Raw genomic sequence first — 23,839 nt, forward strand, 5'->3', positions numbered from 1 at the left:
TCTGTTGCACGTCATCTTCGTGGTGTAGCAATTTTAATGGCCAGTAGTGTACATGTGTTGCTTATGAGGAGCTGGTCGCCCATTGTACCCCATTGTTTGAACTCCCCAAGGAAAGTCATTGTCCTAGCTGCGCGGCTGGCCGAACTTTGGAACTTATAAATCGACCCATCCACTTCTTTCATGCGATATTTTACAACCGTTCTCCGAAACGCTCTACTGTCCTTGTCCTTCAGTACATTAGCTCTGCCTAATCTTGGTTTCGCTGTGGTTGTTCCTTCACATTTCCTCTCACAGTCACATCACCAACAGTCGACTTGAGCAGCTTTAGGACGATTGAAAGGTTCCTGAAGCATTTGTTGCTCAGATGACATTCAATGACTAGTCCACATGTAAAGACTCTGAGCTTCTGTAGTAACAACACACTCGACCCCACTTCCTTTTATACTCGCAGTTCCACCTCTCATAGCGTCTAGTGATCAACTCCGCATTACGTAGTGGTGCCCAGATACTTTCGACCAGATATTCTCCGCGTTATAGTTCAGAATATCACACTTGCACATGTCTAGTCAGCTGAACTTCGTGTATCCTGAATGCTGATCAGTGTGAACACTACTTCTTCTCGAACTAGCACTCGTTTAGATGTTTGTAAACGTATTGGTAGTACAGGTCGAAGTTCAGTGGACAACTGTTCAATACATATGGTCTGATGGATAATAACTGCTTATATTTGACGCTATGAAATCTATACAATCCGTCCTCTTTCTGCAATTGATCTGCTTCCACTTCCACCCTCACATAGCCCCTTCACCAATATCTTCGCAAAGTACCAACATTTTAGTGATGATGAAGATATGTAAGTAGGTTTCTTTGCAACATTTAGCGGTTGAGTTGTACTTGTGGCAAATAAAACAATACGAGAGTAGCGATGAATAGCTAATTCTGAGCAACGAAGTCGATCATTTTGTGTATTATACTGTAGCTACGCGACAAGACATGTAACTCTGGTGTTCAACTGATAATGAAAGCCCAATGAAATGAACACCCTTAGCTGCTTATAGGCGTTGACGTACGTCAACGGGGACAGATGAAAATGTGTGCCCGACTGGGACTCGAACCCGGGATCTCCTGCTTACATGGCAAAGCGTAATCTGTCAGTAAACTGCAACAGGTATTACGAATGGAACGTAAACATTCGGCTGTTTGCTGAACGTCTGCCGTGACTACGCATTTGTGTATTGGCAGCAGCTCCAATAGAGTGAGGAGCCTTTCTCAAGGCTTCAACAGTTGTTTGGCGACAAGAGGGACAGTGTTTTGCTGCGTAGCACAACGTAACGTAATGCACCAACAATACTTAAATGGTCACACGTTATATATTAGAGTTACAGGAGGCAAATTCTTAGTGCCAAATTGCGTCCTCTTTTGTCCCAGTTTTGAGGATGACTGGTTGTGACATTTTCACCTAATTTATCGCTAGTTTTCGGGTAAACGTTATGCTGTAACCGGCAATATCAGGCTTTTTGTAGATATGTATACCTGATGTGCTGCTGATGTACGGTAGCAACTGGAAACAATCCGAATAGGCTGTCTGTCTCACGTGGCTATTACCACTTTGACAGTGAATATTGTTGAGAATTTGGAAATTGGATCGCGGGTCAAAGACTATTAATAACGTGTGGAAGCACATACATGACATTGAACGAGTGCCTAGGAGTACTTCACGTACTATAAGTCTTGATGGAAATAAAGATACTGTCAGTGACATTTCATCTTTGTTGCGAATGTAATTTCCAGCTGCAGTAGGCAGTTTTTCTCTATGTCTCACAATTTTAGTGTAGTCGTCTTCTGAAACTCTGAAGGTACTTACGCTGCCTGACAAAAAAAGTAATGTACCCAGAAGCCAGATGTCAATTTCGTACACGTGCACACCATCGGCGGGTATGCAAACGATTAGGGTTGTAATTTTCTGTGAAACGTATATCGACCACCAGTGTTCATTGGTATTGTTCGTATTTAGTGTCGTTACCACGCCTGGTAAAGCACATAAAGGGCCGTGAACAGCGTTGAACGCTGCGTTTTTATTGTGAAGGAGACATAACTGTCGTGTACTCGTTTGAGGAAGCGTAATCAGTATATGGCAGAGTTTCAAAAACGTGTGATTCAGGGTCTCCACTTGGCCAGCTGGTCGAATTGTACAATATGTAGATTTGTGGGGCATTCGGACGTGACAGTGGCCCGGTGTTGGATCTCATGGAAATGTGAGAGTAAGCATTATCGTCCTCAAGGTTCCGGTCGATCATGTCTGAGCAGCACAGGGATACATCTCAGTACTGTGCACCAGACACAACTTCACTCCCTTCACCTCTACAACTGCCATCCGAGAACAAGTAATGGACTCCTGCAACATCCTGCATCGTCCAGCACCAGTGGTAGAAGACCAACAACCACGTGACTACGGAATTACCCTTACATATGTAGGCTGCGGTTAACACCAAATCACAAACAGGTGCGTTTGAGTGGTGCCATGAACGGGAAGCTTGGAATGCTGATGAATGATGTCGCTTTGTGTTCAGCGCGGTTTTGCACTGACGATCGTCGGCGAGTTTGGCGATGACCTGGGAAGACAATTCTTCCATTGTTTTTGGAGAGGCACAGCGGTGTTACACCTAGCATCATGGCGTGGAGAGTCGTCGCGGATGACCAGGTCACGGCTGGTACTCTGACGGTACAACGGTACGACACGGTCATCCTGTGTCCTCATTTGTTGCCTCTCTCTGGACAGTCTCGTATTGCCATTTTTCAACAGGTCAATGAATGTCTCAAGAAACTGTCTTCGTGAAGCTGAGGTACTCCCTAGGTCACTGACAGAACATGTGTGGGGTTAGCTTGGACGCTAATTCCGTCCCAGCGTCAGTATCCAGGGTACGAAGGGCCAGTTAACACGGTTGTGGACCAGCGTGTGTCAGGAGAGCGTACAACGATTTCATGACAACTTTACCAATAGAATCAGTTAGTGCATCCAGGCAAGAGGGAGTGCAACGTCTTAGTGAGAAGTGGACTCATATGCCAAGTTGTTTAAATCTCATTCGATTTTGTAATCACTGCATTAAGATCACATACACTATCAACCCGTGAAGTTTCACTTCGTTTCCTCCCCGCCTTCCGTGTCCTTCACTTTTTCTATCTGGCCCATCTACTGGCGCCCACTCTAAAGGCTCGAAAGTAACCACCAGAACAGTGAAAACCTGAACGGTAAATGCTGTGTTGGAATGGTGCGTGAGGGTGCGTAGGTGGCGAGTTGCTATGGTGCGGCCGAGGTTATCTGGCCAGCCAGGCGCTGCAGCCTTGCTGCGGGCGTCGTGGGGCCGGCTCGCTCCGCGCCTCGGAAAAGTACCTGCTCAGCGGTGTGCAGACTGACGAGCTCCGTATCGGCAACAGACGGCCGTGGCACCTGGCAGGTACACGGAAGTGAGGCAACAGCTCGAACAATTGCGGAGGATCTCTGGTTTCAGAATTCATACACTGCTGGCTATTAAAGTGGCAACGTCACGAACAATACCAAACGACCCTATTTTACTTCTCGGCTAGCTGAGAAACGCGGCGTTGCATGGGTTTATTTATATCTGTGCCCTAGACACCGTACGCGTCGTATTTATTTTTGACTTAAAAAACTGCTTTGTATACAGCGATGTGACAAAAGTCATGGGATACCAGCAAATATCGTATCGGACCTACTTTTGCCCGGCGTAGTGGAACAGTTCGGCGTAGCATGGACTCAACAAATATTGAGACACGCTGCCTCTATAGCCGTCTATAACTGCGAAAGTTATGCCGGTGCAGGATTTTGTGCCCGAGATGACCCCTCGATTGGGTCCCATAAATGTACTATGGGATGCAAGTCGGGCGATCTGGGTGACTAAATCATATTAAATCTTTCGTTCGAATTATCCAGAATGTTCTCCAAATCAATCGCGAACAGTTGTGTCCGAGTGATACGTCATACTGTCAGCCATAAAAATTCCATCGTTGGTGGCAACGGGAAGTCCATGAATGGCGCCGGCCGCTGTGGCCGAGCCGCTCTAGGCTCTTCAGTCTGGAACCGCGCTGCTGCTACGGTCGCAAGTTCGAACCCTGCCTCGGGCATGGTGTTTGTGACGTCCTTAGGTTAGTTAGGTTTAAGTAGTTCTAAGTCTAGGGCACTGATGACCTCAGATGTTTAAGTCCCATAGTGCTTAGAGCCATTTGAATCATAAATGGCTGCAGATGATCTCCAAGTAGACGAACAAAGGCATATCTAGGAATGATTGGTTCAGCTGGACCAGAGGACCCAGTTCATTTCATGTCAAGACAGCCCACAGCGTTATACAGCCACCACCAGCTTGCACAGTGGCTTGTTGACAACGTAGGTCCTTACGAAAAAAATGAAACACCTGCAGTCGTCGTTTTGATGTGATTCTATTATACAGCAACCAGTTTCGGTGAATCAGCCTTAGGTTCAAATGGCTCTGAGCACTATGGGACTTAACTGCTGAGGTCATCAGTCCCCTAGAACTTAGAACTACTTAAACCTAACTAACTAACCTAAGGACATTACACACATCCATGCCCGAGGCAGGATTCGAACCTGCGACCGTAGCGGTCGCGCGGCTCCAGACTGTAGCGCCTAGAACCGCTCGGCCACTCTGGCTGGCAATGTTAGTCAGTACCAGATTTTTTGTAGCTGTTATTCATACACATTCTCCCCAGAGGGCGGTTGGCAGGCAAACGCCATGATGGCATTTTCAGAATATTTTAAAGAAATAAAAAAATGTATTTAATAAACAAACGGACAATTTACTTTGATGAGATGGAAATCGGGTGATTTTGAAACTTAAGGGATAATGGTGCTTGGGCTCCTGGAACATTTACTAGGTGAGGGATTTGGGTACAGATGAGACTGGAGTGGAGGCGAGGTGAGAACGAACGTGTGATGAGTATTGACAAGAGACGAGAGATAGTATGTAGGCAGTAGAAGATGGATGGAATTGCTGTTATGTAGGTATGCAGGGAAGGCATGAGCTGGAGACTTCATTTGGGGCCGGCCGGAGTGGCCGATCGGTTCTAGGCGCCACAGTCTGGAACCGCAAGATCGCTACGGTCGCAGGTTCGAATCCTGCCTCGGGCATGGATGTGTGTGATGTCCTTAGGTTAGTTAGGTTTAAGTAGTTCTAAGTTCTAGGGGACTGATGACCTCAGAAAGTAAGTTCCATAGTTTTTTTTTTAATCTTATGGGACTTAACTGCTAAGGTCATCAGTCCCTAAGCTTACACACTACTTAACCTAAATTATCCTAAGGACAAACACACACACCCATGCCCGAGGAAGGACTCGAACCTCCGCCGGGACCAGCCGCACAGTCCATGACTGCAGCGCCTGAGACCGCTCGGCTAATCCCGCGCGGCTTAGTCCCATAGTGCTCAGAGCCATTTCAACCATTTGAACCTCATTTGAGAAAAGAATATGTAGTGCAGGTTGGCGCCGATAGGAAGGATGTCAGGAATGATTTCACAGTCTAGTAGAGGAAGGCGGTTAAAATTAACCATGAAGTGGGTATGGTGATTTGGTGTGCGCGAATGCGTGAGAAAAGGGAAACTTGGTGACAGATGTGCTGTAGGAAGTCAGGGTTCTCAAGGATTGGGGATACTGTGTAGTGTTGGTTTCGATTTTGCGGGAGACGCGGACCTGCCGAACGTAATCCAGGTGTTTGAGGAGATGTGGCAATCCAATAAGTTGTGCAGTATAAGAACGGGGGGAGTGTAAACGGATACGCCGGCCGGGGTGGCCGAGCTGTTCTAGGCGCTACAGTCTGGAACCGCGCGACCGCTACAGTCGCAGGTTCGAATCCTGCCTCGAGCATGGATGTGTGTGATGTCCTTAGGTTAGTTAGGTTTAAGTAGTTCTATGTTCTAGGGGTCTGATGACCTCAGCAGCTAAGTGCCATAGTGCTCAGAGCCATTTGAACCATTTTTTTGTAAACGGATACGGAAAGCGAGTCGCAGTGCTCAAGGACTTAGAGTGAGAGTGGTTGCGACGGGTGCGACTACCGGACAAGAAGACCGACCCACGACGCACGTGCCTGCCCCTGTGCCAGCCATGGCTGCGTCACCCGCCAACCACCACAAACGGTGTCCGTGTCCGGTGGCCCTGTAGGCGTCACGCACGGCAGTGCGCGGCCTCCTGCATAGAACGGCGTTATTAAGTGGACCACCAACACGAAAGGCAGCGGCCTCCAGAGGCGCCCCAGCGCCGGGGACGGCGTCCGCGTGGCGCTCTCACGGACGGCGGAGAGGAAAGTTCCCCAGCAGCGACGTCAGCGGCTCAGCAGGAATCCTGTGCTATGTGCAAAATGCGCAACATTTCCCCGTAGAGCCAACTCCGAACGCTCGAGGCATTACCTCCGGCGAATGCCTTACAATAAAACAAGAAGGCAATAGAAACTATCTCTGCTTCCGTTGGTCATCTTGTTTTGTAACAGCAGGTACTCATGAGCAGGATTCTCGAACATATTCTCAGTTCGACTATAAGGAATTTCCTTGATACAGAGAAGTTGCTGTCCATGCATCAGCATGGCTTTAGAAGGCATCGCTCCTGCGAAACGCTACTCGCCCTTTTTTCACATGATATCTTGCGAACCATCGATGAAGGGTATCAAACGGATGCCATATTCCTTGACTTCCGGAAAGCGTTTGACTCGGTGCCCCACTGCAGATTCCTAAGGTACGAGCATATGGGATTGCTTCCCAAGTATGTGAGTGGCTCGAAGAATTCTTAAGTAATAGAACCCAGTACGTTGTCCTCGATGGTGTGTGTTCAACGGAGGTGAGGGTATCATCTGGAGTGCACCAGGGCAGTGTGGTAGGTCCGCTGTTGTTTTCTATCTACATAAATGATCTTTTGGATAGGGTGGATAGCAATGTGCGGCTGTTTGCTGATGGTGCTGTGGTGTACGGGATGGTGTCGTCGTTGAGTGACGGTAGGAGGATACAAGATGACTTGGACAGGATTTGTGATTGGTGTAAAGAATGGCAGCTAACTCTAAATATAGATAAATGTAAATTAATGCAGATGAATAGGAAAAAAATCCCGTAATGTTTGAATACTCCATTAGTAGTGTAGCGCTTGACACAGTCACGTCGATTAAATATTTGGACTTAACATTGCAGAGCGATATGAAGTGGGACAAGCATGTAATGACAGTTGTGGGGAAGGCGGATAGTCGTCTTCGGTTCATTGGTACAATTTTGGGAAGATGTGGTTCATCTGCAAAGGAGACCGCTTCTAAAACACTAATACGACCTATTCTTGAGTACTGCTCGAGCGTTTGGGATCCCTATCAGGTCGAATTGAGGGAGGACATAGAAGCGATTCAGAGGCGGGCTGATAGATTTGTTACTGGTAGGTTTGATCATCACGCGAGTGTTACGGAAATGCTTCAGGAACTCGGGTGGGAGTCTCTGGAGGAAATGAGGCGTTCTTTTCGTGAATCGCTACTGAGGAAATTTAGAGAACCAGCATTTGAGGCTGACTGCAGTATAATTTTACTGCCGCCAACTTACATTTAGCGGAAAGACCACAAAGATAAGATAAGAGAGATTAGGTCTGGTACAGAGGCATATAGGCAGTCATTTTTCCCTCGTTCTGTTTGGGTGTGGAACAGGGAGAGAAGATGCTAGTTGTGGTACGAGGTACCCTCCGCCACCCACCGTATGGTGGATTGCGGAGTATGTATGTAGATCTAGATGTAGATTAGGGCAGCGCCGGTTCGAGAACGTTTTACCAGAAAGGTGACATGCCGTTTGGCAGCTCTCCCTGCGCTACCCCACTCCCAAACCTTCACACATTAGTTGCCTTTCCTTGGGATTTTACTGATTTTACTCACTTAATAATACACTAAAAAGACCGACGCAACGCGAAGGAGTTATCCGAATGGGATGTACGTGTACAGACAAAATACAATGGTTACAGTTTCTAAAGAATTGGATGATTTATTCAAGAGAAAGAGTTCCACAAATTGACAAACTGAACAAGTTAGTAACGTGTTGGTCCACCTCTGGCTCTTATGCAATCATCTATTCTGCTTGGCGTTGATTGGTTCAAATGGCTGTGAGCATTATGGTACTTAACATCTGAGGTCATCAGTCAAATGGCTCTGAGCACTATGCGACTTAACTTCTGAGGTCATCAGTCGCCTAGAACTTAGAACTAATTAAACCTAACTAACCTAAGGACAACACACACATCCATGCCCGAGGCAGGATTCGAACCTGAGACCGTAGCGGTCGCTCGGCTCCAGACTGTAGCGCCTAGAACCGCACGGCCACTACGGCCGGCTGGTCATCAGTCCCCTAGACTTAGAACTACTTAAACCTAACTATCCTAAGGACATCACACACACATCCATGCCCGAGGCAGGATTCAAACCTGCGACCGTAGCAGCAGCGCGCTGCCGGACTGAAGCGCCTAGAACTGCTCGGCCACAGCGGCCGGCCAATGACTAGAGGTCTTCAGTGAATAGTCCTACTTCGAAATGAGCCTCGATGACCGAGGCAGACGTGTGTGGAGACGCCCCAGAGAGTGGTGGGATACGAACCTGAGTGTCGCCCACCATACAGCGTGACAATCATGAGTGATGGTCTGGGGTGCCATTTCATTTGGTGGTAGGATCTATTTGTTTGTCATCCGGTATGCGGTATGTCGACGATATCCTGCATCCCATTTTGTTGCCCTTCATGGCCAGCAATCCCAGGCTTACATTTTAGATATGCACTGGCCTCTCGCACAGGGCTAATGTTTTTACTGCTTGTCTTTGGGCTTGCCAAAGCAACTGTAGAAATATTAATTTTAATTTTAATAGTCAACAGCCTCAGTTACACCGTTTACCTAGAATTTACCTAGGTTTCAGTCGGGATAACCCAATCTTCTTCAGAATACAACTGAGGCTATTGATTGTTAAAATTAAAATTAATATTTATACAGTTGCTGACAGGGCCTCGAAATGTTGAATATATTTAAGTTCTTACCTGCCGAAGTTTCCGATGCGTCCGACAAGTATTCTGAACAAGGCTGAGTTATCCCGACTGAAATCTAGGTAAATTCTAGGTAAACGGCGCAACTGAGGCTGTTGATTATTAAAATTATTACAGAGATGCTTCGTGAACTCAGATGGGAATCCCTGGAGGGGAAACGACATCCTTTTAGCGGGGCACTATTGAGTAAATTCAGAGAACCGGCATATGAAGCCGACTGCAGATCGATTCCATTGCTTCCAAGTACATTTCGCATATGGACAACTAAGACGAGATGAGAAAAATTAGTGCTCGCATGGAGTGTTGTACACAGTCGTTTGCCGTTCACTTTATTTGCGAGTAGAACGGCAGAGGAAATAATAACTATTGGTACAGGTACCCACAGCCATGCACCATACGTAGCTTGCGGAGTATATATATGTATAATTACGTGCTAGATAACTGCTGATAGCTAAGTCTAATAGCTGTTATGGCATCTTATGTCTAACTGTAGAAGCTGTCTCCATCATCTTTACTGGTTACGGCCGAGGGTCATGTATTGGAAACTGTTAAACTTGTTGCCCAGTTATGTATCTTATGGCAATGGCTGGATTTTAATTGTCTTTATTTCATTTCATTGTAATGATTTTTTTCGAGCGCTGCTTAAGTATCTTAACCATATACACAGGGATACATTGTTTTACTGAAACCGTGTTACTATCCTACTATCAGAAGTACTTTGAGGTTAAATAAATTAATTGTTAAACTGAGTCTGACATCTGCACATCCCCCTGCCCACTGCTCACTCTACCTGAATGCTATGAAACACTGTGAAGAATGAAATTGAGCTAAAATCTGCATATACTACTTTGGTACTTAATCGAAGAAAAGTAATCAACTTAGAGTCTCGCCATTAGCTTGCCGAAGGAAATACTAATGATTCTAGTACTACAACTAATGAATCCCGCAATTTGAGAGTCAGTCTTAGTAAAACTGAACTGATGTGATAGTAGTCCTGCAACAATATTCTCGCTTTATACCTTGATACCTGCGGTTGTCACACGTCAGCTTCAGCTGTACAGATACCAAGTCGTTCGTTACGCCAAAGGAGCATCTGAGTAAGCAGTGAGGAGGTGCTCCGGAGCGACAATGACGATCCCGCGCGACCACAAGACGGGCGCGCAGCCCTCACGTACTCCGACTAACAGGCGTGTCTAAGTAATCCCTCAGCACGCGTTAATCGGCCACCGATCAGCGTCTCGCGGTCGACTGCGCGCCTTCACGCTCGCAGAGGCAGCCAACAGCCGCGGCGCCGCAGCCAGACGTCGTAATAACACCAGTGCATGCGACCGGTTCCCGCACGCGCGCTGCCTGATAATGTTGTTATTCTCACATTTACACGTACTGAGATGCATCGGGGCGCAGTGGAAAGGAAGCTTACAGTATAGCACGTTATGGACGTCTTGACACGTTCTAGAACACAGGATCACAACCCGGGGATCATTCCACCCCTCCAGGATGAAATGTACTTTCCAGAGGGGTAAAATAAGGGTTCAGCTGTACAGGGCTATTACAAATGATTGAAGCGATTTCATAAATTCGCTATAGCTCCATTCATTGACATATGGTCACGACACACTACAGATACGTAGAAAAACTCATAAAGTTTTGTTCGGCTGAAGCCGCACTTCAGGTTTCTGCCGCCAGAGCGCTCGAGCGCGCAGTGAGACAAAATGGCGACAGGAGCCCATAAAGCGTATGTCGTGCTTGAAATGCACTCACATCAGTCAGTCATAACAGTGCAACGACACTTCAGGACGAAGTTCAACAAAGATCCACCCACTGCTAACTCCATTCGGCGATGGTATGCGCAGTTTAAAGCTTCTGGATGCCTCTGTAAGGGGAAATCAACGGGTCGGCCTGCAGTGAGCGAAGAAACGGTTGAACGCATGCGGGCAAGTTTCACGCGTAGCCCGCGGAAGTCGACGAATAAAGCAAGCAGGGAGCTAAACGTACCACAGCCGACGGTTTGGAAAATCTTACGGAAAAGGCTAAAGCAGAAGCCTTACCGTTTACAATTGCTACAAGCCCTGACACCCGATGACAAAGTCAAATGCTTTGAATTTTCGGCGCGGTTGCAACAGCTCATGGAAGAGGATGCCTTCAGTGCGAAACTTGTTTTCAGTGATGAAGCAACATTTTTTCTTAATGGTGAAGTGAACAGACACAATGTGCGAATCTGGGCGGGAGAGAATCCTCACGCATTCGTGCAGCAAATTCGCAATTCACCAAAAGTTAATGTGTTTTGTGCAATCTCACGGTTTAAAGTTTACGACCCATTTTTCTTCTGCGAAAAAAACGTCACAGGGCACGTGTATCTGGACATGCTGGAAAATTGGCTCATGCCACAACTGGAGACCGACAGCGCTGACTTCATCTTTCAACAGGATGGTGCTCCACCGCAATTCCATCATGATGTTCGGCATTTCTTAAACAGGAGATTGGAAAACCGATGGATCGGTCGTGGTGGAGATCATGATCAGCAATTCATGTCATGGCCTCCACGCTCTCCCGACTTAACCCCATGCGATTTCTTTCTGTGGGGTTATGTGAAACATTCAGTGTTTAAACCTCCTCTACCAAGAAACGTGCCAGAACTGCGAGCTCCCATCAACGATGCTTTCGAACTCATTGATGGGGACATGCTGCGCCGAGTGTGGGAGGAACTTGATTAACGGCTTGATGACTGCCGAATCACTACATGGGCACATATCGAACATTTGTGAATGTCTAAAAAATCTTTTTGAGTTTTTGTATGTGTGTGCAAAGCATTGTGAAAATATCTCAAATAATAAAGTTATTGTAGAGCTGTGAAATCGCTTCAATCATTTGTAATAACCCTGTACTTTTGTTAGCTACGTAATTATTTTTAAAAGACTCTTAGTTTAATCACTGTTTAAGTTACCAATAATTACATTTATTCTGTCAAAGACTACTGTAGTATCAACACGATACACAGCGTGGCGCAAGTTACAGCTTGTGACACAACAGTGACCCGTATATGTAATAAGTTTCCTTTAATTTACGTCTATGGTCACGAACTTTTTGTTAGCAGATTACCGGTTTCGGTCTTTAATAACCATCATCAGATCTGTTTCATAAAAACAAAGTCCTAATGTACTGCAGCCATAGTGGCATCGTCAAATGTTAAGTGCGGACTTTGTTTTTATGAAACAGATCTGATGATGGTCATTAGAGACCGAAACCGGTAATCTGCTAACAAAAAGTTTGTGACCATAGACGTAAATTAAAGGAAACTTATTGTATGAACATCTCCTCATACTTCCGTAGCTCCACGAATAAACGGCAGTAAAATTGAGACATACACGTCACATACGCACAAACATCTCATGAAAATTACATTTCCGAGTTGTACGTACCTCCTGTAATAGACCAAAATATGCTTTGTTAAACATTTCCCAACAATGTAAATTTCCAACTGACTAATCCGTGGCAACATCCCAATGGCAGGTTGCCTATCTAACGACTCACGGGAGTAACATAAATCTCATTTTCACTATTACATATAATTACTGACAGTATTAAAAATTTTAAATGCTTCCATAATATACTCATTAACAGGTATAATATTAAGTTAACGGTTTAACATACTAAGACAATTATTAACGTTAGAAACTGTGTATACGTGTCGAGACAGCGTAACTGACGGTGCGCAGGTCATTCATCACACATCAAAAAAAGTTTTGCATCACTCCGGTTTCCAGAACTCCTGAAGATAGATGTTGACTGTGGGTATTGTGTCACAGACACAGTACCGTTGAATGCTCAGAGATGTCACTAAACCCACTCAAAGATGTAAACAACCATGCTTACAGCAACGCCTATTAGACGGAGAGGGTCCGACAGGCGATCAGTTGCAGTCATTCCCCCAGGAAGGAGGTACACGGCTCGTGTTGTCTGTAGCTCAACCATGCCTAAATGGTCAATACCGCGGTTCCATCGCGTCCGCATTGTTACTTTGTGCCTGGAAGGACTCTCAGCAAGGGAAGTGTCCAGGTGTCTCGGAGTGAACCAAAGCGATGTTGTTCGGACATGGAGGAGTTACAGAGAGAAAGGAACTGTTGATGACATGACTTGCTCTGGCCGCCCAAGAGCTACTATTGCAGTGCATGACAGCTACCTACAGATTATGGCTCTGACGAACTCCGAAAGCAACGCCACCATGTTGAATAACGCTTTTCGTGCAGCCACAGGACGTCGTGTTATTTCTCAAACTGTGCGCAATAGGCTGCATGATCCGCAGCTTCACAACCCGACGTCTAAGGCGAGGTCCGTCTTTGCAACCACGACACCATGTAGCATGGTACAGATGGGGCCCAACAACATGCCGAATTGACCGCTCAGGATTGGCATCACGTTCTCTTCACCAATGAGTGTCGTATATGCCTCCAACCAAACAATCGTCGGAAACGTGTTTGGAGGCAACCCGGTCAGGCTGAACGCCTTAGACACACTATCCACCGAGTGCAGAAAGATGGAGGTTGCATTATGTAGAGCCGATGTTCACCGCTGGTGGTCATGGAAGGTACCGTAATGGCTGTACGATACGTGAATGCCACCCTCCGACCGATAGTGGAACCATATCGGCAGCATATTGGCGAGGCATTCGTCTCCATGTACGACAAATCGCGCCCCCATCGTCCACATCTTGTGAATGACTTCCTTCAGGATAACGACATCGCTCGAATAGTGTGTCCAGCATATTCTCTAGACATGGACCCTATCGATAATGCCTGGGATAGATTGAAAAGGGCTGTTGATGGACGATGTGACCCACCAACCCCTCTGAGGGATCTACGCCGAATCGCCGTTGAGGAATGGGACAATCTGGACCAACAGTGCCTTGATGAACTTGTGGATCGTATACCACGACGAATACAGGCATGCATCAATGCAAGAGGACGTGCTATTAGGTATTAGATGTACCGGTGTGTACAGAAATCTGAAGCACCACATCTGAAGGTCTCGCTGTATGGTGGTACAACATGCCTTTCGTCGTTTTCATGATCAACAAAAAGGGCAGTAATGATGTTTATGTTGATCTCTATTCCAGTTTTCTGTACAGGTTCCGGAACTCTCGGAACCGAGGTGATGCAAAATTTTTGATGTGTGTATATTGAGCCAGTATTGAAATGAAGGCACGTAACGACTTACAACAAAATTTACGCATAACTTCAACCTGTTACGGAACTTTTTCTCGTTGATATATTCCACGTTCATGTAGCAAAACTTCCTCTCCAGGCATAACGGTTTAATTTATTACTTCTTTACTGCGAACACTATTCGCAATACGTTTTGCAGACAGTGTCTACATGTACCACTGAATCTATCTGCAAAACTGTGTCATTGTGCGGCACACAGTTGAGGGATATAAATCATATACACGCGTGTAACGGAAGCAGTTTTTACAAGAGAATCGGGAGGCAGGAGGGATGGCTGTGGGGGGGTTTCTGGTAAATAAAGTAATGGGCAGCTCAACACCACGTTAACTACGTAAATACTACTACACTGCTATAGGGTTTGTTTATTATTATTAGTGGCAGTGGTCATACAAAACATAATTGCAACTTGAAGTCATCCAATTTCTGCCCCGCGCGACTGCTGCGGTCGCAGGTTGGAATCCTGCCTCGGGCATGGATGTGTGTGATGTCCTTAGGTCAGTTAGGTTTAAGTAGTTCTAAGTTCTAGGGGACTGATGACCACAGATGTTAAGTCCCATAGTGCTCAGAGCCATTTGAACCATTTGAACCAATTTCTGCCAGTTCTGAAGTGAGGAGCCCAGAGATCCAACAAGGTGACCGAGAGAGGTGGCGCATTGGTTAGCACACTGGACTCGCATTCGAGAGGACGACGGTTCAAACCCACGTCCAGGCATCCTGGTTTAGGTTTTCCGTGATTTCCGTAAGTCGCTTTAGGCAAATGGCGGTATGGCTCCTTTGAAAGAGCACGGCCGATTTCCTTCCCCATCCTTCCCTAATCCGAAGGGATCGATGACGTCACCGTTTGGTCCCCTCTTTCAAACCAAGTAACCAACCAATAAGGTGATTTACAAACAATAAGTAAAGTGCACACATTTTAATTTGTTTGATTTTTAAGTACTTGTTCCGGAGGTAGTGAAGTAAGTGTCAGCAGAGAAGTGGTGCAGAGAAAGAATATTTTCTCACAAGTGTCTTCCCTCAGTGGGATAGTTCACTTCCTTATCTGACAAGGAGTTGTCGGTAGCACTCGCGATGCTCAGAGATATATATCTATAAAAAATTGGTTGACAAAAATAAGCAGTACAGATTGTTTCATCTAGTCATTAGTTTGAGGTTCAATAAAACATCTACAAACGCTAAATATGATTTATGATTAGTCATTTTAAAAGTGGAAGTGTTCAAAGAAAATTCCGTTTCATTAAAAAATTTCGTTAGTTGCTAATATTGCTGGTGGTGGGGGAGCAGGAACGGGGGTTCTACTAATATTTGACTGCAGCCAGGGGTAATGGACTAAAAATTTGGGGAATCACTGCACCAGAAAGATTTACACATGTTTATGATTATACTCTTTGTAACACTGGTTAGCACAAGTTCCGTGGATCGGTATACAGGATGTGTCACAATTAACAACGAAAATTAATGTGGGTGAAAGTTTACAACAATATAATCAAGCGCAGACTGATTTCGACTTACGGTATTTGTTTGTCAATGAGCAATTCAGTGACACCGCGAGGGCAGATACTGATTTTGGAATCATCCCATGCTGCTGTCCGTCGCAGGAGAACGAAACTAATAGTACATTAGCGACAAGATTAAATGATTAGTACTACACCAACACAATTTGACTCGGACAATTCAGTCAACAAAAACGATTGGAAACATTAGTTTATGAAATACACTTGCATTCTGTTTCATTGTACCTCATTATGAACAGTAGCAGCTCGGAATTTTTTAGTAACTGTTTCCCTAACGCAAAATGTATTTATTATAACGTCCTTCACCACAGGTTCTTGGGCATTCCATTGGTACCCTAGTTATGTCTGTACGAACTTTTTACGAAAGGTGCAACTCAACCGATCCCAGCATGGGCCCCAGATTCTACGGACAATTCTGAAGGACAGAAAGGAAAACTGTTTTGTGGGCGACATGAAATACACGAATGAGATAGGCGCGTTGGTCGCCGTCAGTTTGTACACTACTGGCCATTAAAATTGCTACACCACGAAGGTGTACAGACGCGAAATTTAACCGACAGAAAGAAGATGCTGTGATATGCAAAGGATTAGCTTTTCAGAGAATTCTCACAAGGTTGGCGCCTGTGGCGACACCTACAACGTGCTGACATGAGGAAAGTTTCCAACCGATTTCTCGTACACAAACAGCAGTTGACCGGCGTTGCCTGGTGACGCCTCGTGTAAGGAGGAGAAATGAGTGCCATCACGTTTCCGACTTTGATAAAGGTCGGATTGTAGCCTACCGCGATTGCGGTTTATCGTATCGCGACATTGCTGCTCGCGTTGGTCGTGATACAATGACTGTTAGCAGAATATGGAATCGTTGGGTTCAGGAGGGTAATACGGAACGCCGTACTGGATCCCAACGGCCTCGATCACTATCAGTCGAGGTGACAGGCATCTTATCCGCATGGCTGTAACGGATCGTGCATCCACGTCTCGATGCCTGAGTCAACAGATGCGGACGTTTGCAAGACAACAACCATCTGCGCAAACAGTTCGACGACGTTTGCAGCAGCATGAACTATCAGCTTGGAGACCATGGCTGCGGTTACCCTTGACGCTGCATCACAGACAGGAGCGCCTGCGATGGTGTGCTCAACGACGAAGCTGGCTGCACGAATGGCAAAACGTAATTTTTTCGCATGAATCCAGGTTCTGTTTACAGCATCATGATGGTCGCATCCGTGTTTGGCGACATCGCGGTGAACGTACATTGGAAGCGTGTATTCGTCATCGCCATACTGGCGTATCACCCGGCGTGATGGTATGGGATGCCATTAGTTACACGTCTCGGTCACCTGTTGTTCGCATTGACGGCACTTTGAACAGTGGACGTTACATTTCAGATGTGTTACGACCCGTGGCTTTACCCTTCATTTGAGCCCTGCGAAACCCTACATTTCAGCAGGATAACGCACGACCGCATGTTGCAGGTCCTGTACGGGCCTTTCTGGACACAGAAAATGTTCGACTGCTGCCCTGGCCAGCACATTCTCCAGATCTCTCACCAACTGAAAACGTCTGGTCAATGGCGGCCGAGCAACTGGCTCGTCACAATACGCCAGTCACTACTATTGATGAACTCTGGTATTGTGTTGAAGCTGCATGGGCAGCTGTACCTGTACACGCAATCCAGGCTCTGTTTGACTCAATGCCCAAGCGTATCAAGGCCGTTATCACGGCCAGAGGTGGTTGGTCTGGGTACTAATTTCTCAGGATCTATGCACCCAAATTGCATGAAAATGTAATCACATGTCAGTTCTACTATAATATATTTGTCCAATGAATACCCATTTATCATCTGCATTTCTTCTTGATGTAGCAATTTTAATGGCCAGTAGTGTAGTTACTCCTCTGATATGCTTGGAATGTACGTGGTATAAAGTGATACGTTGTTTGACTCTTCCCGGAACGTACTCTCCTGAAATGTCAGTGGTAAACTTCTCCTTGATGGACAACGCCTGTCTTGTGGCGTTCGCCAGTGGAGTTTGTTGAAAATATCAGTAACGCTCTCGTGCCCACCAGATGATGCCATGGCGAAACGCGCAGCTTTTCGTTGGATCTTCTCTATGTCTTCTATCAGTCCTACTTCTTAAGGGTCCCAGATTGATGAATAATGCTCAATATTCGGTCGAACAAGAGCTTTGTAAGCCACTTCTTTCGTGGATGAGTTGCATTTCCCTATGATTCTTCGTATGAGTCCCCGCCCTACATCTTATTTCTATTATATTTGTTTTACGTGAGCAACCCTTTGAAGGTCGCTATGGATAGTTACTCCTAGATACTTTCGACTGATACTATTTCCAGCAATTTTTCATCAACAGCATATTTGTACAATAGTGGATTTCTTCCCCTATGTATGCGCAATGTGTTACTTTTATTTACCTTCAGGGTCAACTGTCAGAGCCTGCATCACGCATCAATTCCCTACAGGTTATTCTCCAAATTGATACTGTCTTCTGGCATTGCTACTGTCTTATAGATTACCTCGTCGTCTGTGAACAGCCTTAAAAAGATTAAAACTGTGTGCCGGACCGAGACTCGAACTCGGGACCTTTGCCTTTCGCGGGCAAGTGCTCTACCGTCTGAGCTACCCAAGCACGACTCACGCCCCGTCCTCACAGCCCCACTTCTGCTAGTACCTCGTCCCCTACCTTCCAGATTTTACAGAATCTCTCCTGCGAAACTTGCAGAACTAACACTCCTGAAAGAAAGGATATTGCGGAGACATGGCTTAGCCACAGCCTGGGGGATGTTTCCAGAATAAGATTTTCACTCTGCAGTGGAGTGTACGCTGATATGAAACTTCCTGGCAGATTAAAACTGTGTGCCGGGTTCGAGTCTCAGTCCGGCACACAGTTTTAATCTGCCAGGAAGTTTCATATCAACGCACACTCCGCTGCAGAGGGAAAATCTCATTCTGGAGCCTTAAAAAGCTTCCGGCGCTTTCTACTAGATCATTTACATCCACTGTAAATAGTAAGGGTGCTATCAAAAGTTAGCTTTACATCTGTCGATTTTGTTCCGTTAAGAGCGACGTGTTGAGTTCTATCTGCAAGGAAGTTTTGAATACAGTCGCAAATATGGTCCGATACTCGATAAGCTCGAATATTTTTCTCACTAAACGCCAGTGTGGGAAGGTGTCAATTGCCTTACAGAAATCTAGGAACGCGGCATAATCCTCAGCGCCGTCGTCTACGACGCTATGCCTCTCATGGGGGAACAGAGCGGTCAGAGTTTAACAAGGTTTCTGTTTGCAAATCCATGGTGCTGTTTATAGAGAAGATTTTCGTTCTTTAACACCTCATAATTCTTGAACATAAAACATGTTCCATAATCCTACAAAAGACGTCAGTCACACAGGCCTATAGTTATGAGCATCTGTTCTGCAACCCTTCTTGCAATCGGGAATGCCTGCGCTTTTTTCCAGTCACTAGGTACTCTTCGTTGCTCCAGTGAATTACGATAAACTGCTGCCAGAAGGGGAGCATGTTTTTTCACATAATCTTTGTAGAATCTTACAGGTATCTCATCTGGTACTGATGCCTTTCCACTACTTGTGATGTGAAATGGACACACTGAAGGGACTTCGTTCTGGATTAGGGTGATATTGTTGGTTGCTTGCACATTTGCTCTGCGTATACGTGATGATAAATTACGTGACCTTTCAGATCATGGAGAATTCATAAATTTAGACAACATTGTGTACTGAGTGCAGCGATCTGGTGCTAGATTTAGGTTAAAATCAACAGGCGTGGTGGCAATAATATTTGTGTACGTATCGGTTTCTGTTTATGTTCAAGCCATCCTCAGAATTTTTGGCCCCAGCCATAGCGGTCCATAAATTCTGAGAACGACTTTAACATAAGCCGAAACCGGTAAATAAACAAATATTATTGCGATCTCGCCTGTTGATTTTAACCTAAATCACGGAGAACTAGTGCAGCCGTATTTAGCGTCGGGAATGTTGCATCTTTATTGGCGCTTTAATGTTCTTTAGGACATCTGGAGATCAATATCCATTTCTAATTTAGCGATCCAAGATTTCAGCTGACCTATCTCAAGACACTTCCGCTCGTAAGACACTGTTCCAGGAATTAATATTAATCGGCTGTGATTTTCTTTTGTGAATTGTATTCGGTGGGAATGTAAAGGTGCATTGTCCACTGAATTGCATTTACACATTAAGTGTGTTATCCTGCACATGAATATTAATCATTACGTTACGTGTGACTAAAGATCTTGCGAATTCACCCTCCTCCTTAATGAATCTTTTTGTGTGTTCCATACTCCCACATGTGTTCACTCCAGAATAATGTTCTCGAAACGTTCATTCTGAGGGTATTTAAAGTTAGGGTGAAGTAGCCTGCCTTAAGCAATGCTTACAAATATATTAAGTAAGAAGTTCAGGCATAAACTTAAGTCTGTGCCGCTGTGAAACTTCGAGAGACGTGCCGGTGGAGATAGAATCATCGAGATAATTTCTCCTACCACACAACCTCACGGTTTTCGACCTTCACGTAGGACATAGATGGAAAATTTGCACAGCACAGATCGTGTCTATAACATACAATTTACTTATATACACAGTCAGTAGATGCACGACAGCTACAGTGAGAATTCGAATTTCAATTTTCTCTTGGTTGAGACTGGTTGCACCCCTTTTTATTCCGATGCCCTTTGCGAAAGTCCTTGCCACTCTGAGACTTTAATCAGATTATTCAGATTGCATTTACTTACATGTGTGTCAGACTTGATGTAGAAAGGGGCAACAATTCAGGCCATATAGCCATAGTCATAATTTCTTATGGGCTCCCAGATTTCCACACGTGTGTCTCAGTATCCAGTCTTGTGACTTTAAACACAATAACATTTCCTCGTTTACGGAATTCACTACAATTAAGACACTTCTTTTTCGATCCGCATAGTCTGCTTTATGCCACAGTCCATTGTGACATAATCGGCAAACTGCCAGTATTTCGACAGGTGAACACGCCGTCATATTCAAGGGACAAAACGAGAGAACGCTGTGCAAGGAAGTTCGAATCTTCGTCAGGAGGGGCTATGATGCCCAAGAATCATAATACGGCATATGCGGAAAGACAAGCACATACCGCACAAGCAACGTCAAAAGCTATCGATAGTGAATATTAACTATCTATCAACCAGCAAGTAACATTTAACTATGTGTCTCTGTCGTTTGATCAGGAAGAGAGAACAGGATTCCAAACGAAATTTCAGCAGAAACCGCTGTCTCTGTTTATAAGGTCACTTTCTAATTTAATCTCAACTGCTTCCTTAATAGCCTTTCCCAGTTACTTTAAGAGTATACCAGAATCTTCATGTTGTTATATTCCATAGGAAGGACTAGTGCCAAAGCCATTTTCTGAAATATCCGATTTACTCAGCTGTTGTATGGGAGTCGATCATGGTCTTTAAAACGGTCCTCTACGGTTCTGATTCCCGGCGGGGTCAGGGATTTTCACCTGCCTCGAGATGACTGGGTGTTTGTGTTGTACTCATCATTTCATCATCATCCAGGAAAGTAGCGCAATTGGACTGAGCAAAGATTGGATAATTGTACGGGCGCTGATAACCACGCTGTTGAGCGCCCCACAAACCAAACATCATCATCATCACATCTACGGTTCTGATGTTCTGACTAGTGCAGGGCAGGACACAGCTGCAAGAGATGCGGTAGACACCCGCCTTATGCACACTAACAGCACACACTGTCGACACTAAAACAGAGTTTCCCAATCTGTGGTTAATTACCCCCAGGCCATTTGCAAGTTACCTTCTGTCAGAATATAAGTTATTTTGACGACGGCATGTACTCATATCAGTTCGCAGTTCGTCTTATATTCTGTCAGAATGTAACTTTTGCAGCATTACTTGAATATGGCCTTAAGGCCGAAATCGCAATTGTAATAATAAATATTTCATACAGTCAACGGCGACTATGATGTCTTTTAAGAAGTGATCAGCATTATTTTAGCGCTCTGTCGTCAGTAGCTATTATTATTGGAGGTACTCTTAAGGATACCGATTCCTCTCGACAAAACTTTCAGGGAAATGAAAGCAAAGATGAAGAACTGAAAGAACTTGGTACGCAATTGCTGATGGGCAGTTGCGGACACCAAACCAATCATAAAATAATTATTTTTTGGTTTAATGAAATACGCAGAAAACATCTGACCTGCAGTTTTTGAACATTAACTGTTATAAATAATTTGTCACTTTAAAAATAGGAGTGTTTATTTCTTTAAAGTCTTATGTTTAGCTAGCTTTGTTTGGTCTATTGGATATCATCTGTTCTCGCCCAGGTATAGTGGCTTTTGGGGAATTTGTGGTAAGAGCCTATGGGACCAAACTGCTGAGATCATCGGTCCCTAAGCTTACAAACTACTTAATCTAACTTAAACTAACTTACGCTAAGGACAACAGACACACCCATGCCCGAGGGAGGACTCAAAGCTTCGACGGGTGGAGCCGCGGGGACCGTGCAAGGCGCCTTAGACTGCGCGGCTACCCCGCGCGGCGGTATAATGGTCTAGCAAATAATGGTCTAGCAAGGGTTGGGAACCACTGCACTAAAAGGACACTAATCTTAGATGGTGGTCGAAAATCGCAATTTTCTACGTGTTTCCGCAGAATCTGTTCGATCATGTTGGTCATAATACCTGCATAAGGCAAAAGCGCCACAGACTTAGGTGCCACATCTCAATTCACTCAGTTCACACGGACACCTGGTCAGAAAAACGAGGGACTTATTAAAGTTACTTGTTCAGATCTGTAACTCCTGATGTTGTCACGTTTGGTTCTCTACTGGCCCTAGTTGTTCATGCTGTGTGTTATCATTCTGCATGCGATATGTTATGGTTCTTGGTCGCCGTATTCTCGCCTACTGAGAATTTAAATTTCCTCGCACAGCACGCTCTCGTTACAGAATGAGATTTTCACTCTGCAGCGGAGTGTGCGCTGATATGAAACTTCCTGGCAGATTAAAACTGTGTGCCCGACCGAGACTCGAACTCGGGACCTTTGCCTTTCGAGGGCAAGTGCTCTACCATCTGAGCTACCGAAGCACGACTCAGGCCCGGTACTCACAGCTTTACTTCTACCAGTACCTCGTCTCCTACCTTCCAAACTTTACAGAAGCTCTCCTGCGAACCTTGCAGAATTAGCACTCTCTCGTTACGTTTGTGCCTTGAAATTGACAGGGTGTTCACTTGTAGGGATATCAGCGGCTGTCGATTGCTCTTCCCTGCTGTATTCCCATAAGTTATTTGAAAGTTTTATATGGCAGAATAAACTCAATTTCTTGCAGTTATGTCTATATATAAAGCACAGCATATGTATTTGTGTATGTCCGGGATCTTCTCCCAAACCCCAGGACCTACTTCAGCTAAATTTGGTACACTAACAACGCACCATCCGAGTGTCAGCGCTGTGGAGTTTGTAACTTCCTAGCTCCAACAGGAGCTCCAATACGAGCAAAACCATATTTTGCCAGCCACCAGCATGTAGGCTGCCTTGCATGACAGGCATATGGTGTGGGAATAGTATCGGTTGCATGATCGACCCGCTTTTCTGGGCAGCCTACATGTCAAATGCAAGAAACGGTTTTCCAGCCTCCCACATGTTTGCTACCAAGCCTGACAGGCGTGTTGTTGGTGTAGCATCAGCCTAGATGGAAGAACTGATAAAGGGACACAGAGAAGGATGGACAGAGAGAAGAAGAATAGGGGCAATAACAGGTGGAGGAGGAGAAGGACAGAGAATGAGGGTGGAGAAGATAGAGGAAGGAAGAGGAGAAGAAGACAAAGAGAGATTGGTGAGGAGGGGTAGATAGAACAACAAACGAAGAGGTGGAAACAGAGAGATGGGAAGAAATGTGTGTAGCATTGTATGAAACCCTTATATGGGCGAAGCCACAGGGAAAAGGCTAGTTATCAATATGCTGAAACTATATATGGATAAAAGATATAGACAGAAGGTA

At 45.3% G+C, this 23,839-nt stretch overlaps 1 non-coding gene across 1 annotated transcript; it reads right to left on the reverse strand.

Moving 5' to 3' along the window:
* Nucleotides 1-22,851: 22,851 nt before the first annotated feature.
* Nucleotides 22,852-22,926, reverse strand: Trnas-cga (transfer RNA serine (anticodon CGA)). The gene has a single exon. It is a non-coding gene; the product is annotated as a tRNA-Ser (tRNA).
* Between the last annotated feature and the right edge of the window lie 913 nt (nt 22,927-23,839).

This window comes from Schistocerca cancellata, chromosome 2 (assembly GCF_023864275.1).
Source record: "Schistocerca cancellata isolate TAMUIC-IGC-003103 chromosome 2, iqSchCanc2.1, whole genome shotgun sequence".
Classification (NCBI taxonomy): Eukaryota; Metazoa; Arthropoda; class Insecta; order Orthoptera; family Acrididae; genus Schistocerca; species Schistocerca cancellata.